This window comes from Galeopterus variegatus, unplaced genomic scaffold (assembly GCF_000696425.1).
Source record: "Galeopterus variegatus unplaced genomic scaffold, G_variegatus-3.0.2 Scaffold8937, whole genome shotgun sequence".
NCBI classification, from domain to species: Eukaryota; Metazoa; Chordata; class Mammalia; order Dermoptera; family Cynocephalidae; genus Galeopterus; species Galeopterus variegatus.
This window is the reverse complement of record NW_007735048.1, coordinates 77,336-81,742: the sequence shown is the minus strand read 5'-3', so window position 1 is coordinate 81,742 and position 4,407 is coordinate 77,336. Positions and strand designations below refer to the sequence as shown.

Sequence of the window (4,407 nt, the reverse complement as noted above, 5' to 3'; positions counted from 1 at the left end):
CGGGAACCGGTCTGTATGTGGGATCCAAACCCACGGCGGGAGCGCCGCCACGCTCCCAAGCGGCGCACTGTAGCAGTGCGCCACTGGGCCGGCCCTGAAAATCAGTTTTAACAGGAAACAGATTTTAATGTAAAGTGTAAGTAATAGGTGGATTTTCCTCTGCACAAATACAAGAGAAAGATGAGGGAAAGAGAAGTAATCAGAAAAACTTTCATTTCATTAGACCTCTTCACATCTCCATATTGACATCATGGGCTTCCAGGGGAAAGGAGGGAATGAAGCTCATGAAAGCAGGTTAAAGGAGCAGGGAGACGGTGAAGACTTCCAACCTTAATCCACCACAGAGTGAGCAGGTGACAGGAACGCTGTGCTGCGGCTCCACTGTCACTCTGCCCATTTCCCTTGTTTCTTACATTGATTTTAAGCTTTTAAAATAATAATCACTAGCAGTAACTAAAGAAATTTGTAAATATCTGTTATTCATAATGATTAAGGTCTGCAAGTTTAGATCGATCAATCGATAGATCAATCGATATAGACATACATAAATTATGAATATATTCAAATGTGCATTACTATTTATTTTCTATTTTTGTTTATATCATATTGTATTAATTTACTTTAGAACCTGGAAATTCGCTGACCATAATTTTAAAAAGAAATATGGATGCCTGTTAGATGTCTTTTATATATGATAATGTATTCTTTTGATCAGAAATGTTTTTAGTCTGTATTAAATAATATGGTATCCATTATTTCTGACTAATTATGCTTATAGAATTATATGAGAACCAATGGCTGGGTTTAATAATTTTGAGAAATATATCTGCAAGATGAAAAATTAATCAAAATAGTAAGAATAAGATATTGTCCAAGTATTATGATATCAGGGGTTATAGAGCCTGAGAATGAGTTTCCTCTCACTGGTTTCCTAAAACAACAGTTTATTTAAAATGGGATCCAACATTTTCTTCCTCAGTTAGCCAGATTAAAATGCAAATGTCATTTTTAGTAATTTGCATCAAGGTTCTTTATAGGGTGGTTTTATAATGGCAGAATAAAGCAATAAAATAGCATGAAAGCCCTGATTGAGATTTACTGAACAATTTGAGTTCAACTTGTTCTTATTATCTCTTCAAAGAGCAAAACTTCTATAATAGAGGCTCAGCTTAAACATTATGTATCAAGTAAAACAAAAAGAACAAGGAAGCATTTGACTAATTTAAAGTAAATAAGGGCTAAGTACTGTTACTTACCCTAAGTGTCCATAAGGTTAAGGTTTCAGAGTTAACTGCTCCAGATATCTCTACAGTTGCCCAAAGTTCCACTTTCATTTCCACAGTTCTGCAATTATGTACCTGAAGAAACAACCTGACATTGCAATGACTTTTTTCTTTGTGCTTATAACTTTCCAAGTAATTTATTTTATTTTATATCATTTCATGCTGAGAGACGGGAAGATTTATCTACAACAAAATAGTCACTGGCAGTGAAGTAAGGAGCACCTAGTTCTCTTACATTTCAGTTTCTATTTTCACCAGATCATGTACCATTTTCCTCCTGTCTGAAATTTTAGGGGAGGAAGAATTTTTCAATGAGACTGAGGTCAGTGGTTCTCAATTCCAGTTTCATTTTTAAGTCTGAGATATATTTTTCAAAGTGCCAATAGCCAAGTCTCGTCTCTGGAGATCCTGCTGCAATTGGCTGAGGGTAGACTGAATTGAACAAAAGTTGTTTCAAAAGTTTCCCAGGAGAGGCCAAATTTAGGTAGAAATAATCGGAACTATTTTCTGCCTTTATATATTGATTTCTAAGAATACCAAGACATTTCTATTAAAGATAAAAACATGAACCCAAATTTCTTTTGGTTTTCTGTTTCCCTTTCACTCAGACTTTACATAGATTCTCTTCTTAAAAATATATGTTCAGGTAAATTAATAATTCAGGCTTGGGTGACGAGGATGATAGCTACCACTCACTAAAAATTTATTTCTATGACAGTCACTATGTTGATTACTTTTTCTGCAACATATTATTTAACATTCATAAGAAAGCACAAGAGAGAAACTATTATCATCCCTAACATGCATATAAATAAATTGAAATGTGGATGGGAATTAAACTTTCTTCCTAAAGTCACACATTCAGTCCAAGGGTTGGGATAAGACCCAAGTGTTCCTGGTTCCACTGCCTGTGTTCTATCAGCCTGTAGGTTTTAATTCAAGTGATGGAGAGGAGGAAGAATATTGCTTATGAAAGTAAGGAAACAACAAATACATTTGATGATAGATGTTTCCTAAGATTTTCCTTCCTTAATCCTCAATCATATTCACAGACTGTTTCTCACCTTTGAACACTGGCAAACAGGAAGCATTAACAATGCTGGCTGCCACATCCAGGGCATTTTCTCCGTGCCTTTGGTGGGCAGCAGTGCCAATAGCCAAGTCTCGTCTCTGGAGATCCTGCTGCAATTGGCTGAGGGTAGACTGAACTGAACAAAAGTTGTTTCAAAAGTTTCCCAGGAGAGGCCAAATTTAGGTAGAAATAATCTGAACTATTTTCTGCCTTTATGTATTGATTTCTAAGAATACCAAGACATTTCTATTAAAGATAAAAACATGAACCCAAATTTCTTTTGGTTTTCTGTTTCCCTTTCACTCAGACTTTACATAGATTCTCTTCTTAAAAATATATGTTCAGGTAAATTAATAATTCAGGCTTGGGTGACGGGGATGATAGCTACCACTCACTAAAAATTTATTTCTATGCCAGTCACTATGTTGATTACTTTTTCTGCAACGTATTATTTAACATTCATAAGAGAGCACAAGATAGAAACTATTATCATCCCTAACATGCATATAAATAAATTGAAATGTGGATGGGAATTAAACTTTCTTCCTAAAGTCACACATTCAGTCCAAGGGTTGGGATAAGACCCAAGTGTTCCTGGTTCCACTGCCTGTGTTCTATCAGCCTGTAGGTTTTAATTCAAGTGATGGAGAGGAGGAAGAATATTGCTTATGAAAGTAAGGAAACAACAAATACATTTGATGATAGATGTTTCCTAAGATTTTCTTTCCTTAATCCTCAATCATATTCACAGACGGTTTCTCAACTTTGAACACTGGCAAACAGGAAGCATTAACAATGCTGGCTGCCACATCCAGGGCATTTTCTCCGTGCCTTTGGTGGGCAGCGTTCCTCACACACAGCGTTCCACCTGCTCATTCCAGCTCGCCTAGACCTTGCAACTACTATCACTTCCATTTCAAATGGAGAATCCAAGGCAGAGCAGTCAGCTAACACACCCAGGGCCACCTAGAGGCTGAGATGCTCACAGAACTGCTGCCTCTGAAGCTAATGAGGAAAGTTACTTTATCCTTACCTGATGGAGAGCCCTATCATTCTCTGCAAAGGAGAAAACTGGAATAATTCAGAAAACAGAGGAAACTGTTTTGGGAAAACTCTGTGCTAACAAATGAAAACTACCATGAAAGTGAGGGGACTTATATTAATCAGGATCCCTTTGATTGCAGGAGACAGAAAATAAATCTCAGCTACTTTAGGCAAAAGGCTGAATTTATTAAGTCATGCAATAGATACATAAATATGTAAAATACTGCAAGGGGCACAAGGTCTCAGGAACAAGTTGATGCAACATTCTCAGATTCCTTCCAATCTCTCTGTGCTTGGTCTCTGTATCTATCTCTGTTCTCTTAAACACATGGCCCTCAGCCAACCTGAGGGCTTGCAGCAGCGTCTAGGCTGTGAAATTCCTGTGAAATACCCACCTCGACACAGCATGCATCAGAGATCAGAGAGGCAGTTCTTTAAATGGCTGTGATATCCAGCTGTTATTAAAGACTGTGGCAAAATTGAGAGTTGACAGTGGCCTTCCTTGAAGTTCACACCAGCCAGCAGTTTTATAAACATATAATTCCCAGGATTAAGTGTAGTTCCACTTGAAGGAACTAGAGCTGTTTCCATTTTCCTGATTGAACCTCGACTGATACAGAACATTGCTAAATAAGCCAGACAAAGAAACAGAAGCACCACATGTTCTCACTCAAAACTAACTGGCTGCTAGGAGGGAAGGAAAGTGGGAGGGGGGAGGAGGAAAGGAGGGAAGAAGGAATTGCTAAATAAGCCAGACAAAGAAACAGAAGCACCACATGTTCTCACTCAAAACTAACTGGCTGCTAGGAGGGAAGGAAAGTGGGAGCGGGGAGGAGGAAAGGAGGGAAGAAGGAAGCGAAAGAAAGAAAGAAAGAAAGAAAGAAAGAAAGAAAGAAAGAAAGGAAGGAAGAAAGAAAGGAAGGAAGGAAGAAAGAGAAAGATAAAAAGGAAGGAAGGAAGGAAGGAAGGAAGGAAGGAAGGAAGGAAGGAAGGAAGGAAGGAAGGAAG

The 4,407-nt window shown here is 37.9% G+C and overlaps 1 pseudogene; it reads right to left on the bottom strand.

Annotated features, from left to right (window-relative positions):
• Window positions 1-2,347: 2,347 nt before the first annotated feature.
• The window catches only part of LOC103608875, a 6,420-nt pseudogene continuing 4,360 nt past the window's right edge, over window positions 2,348-4,407 (bottom strand).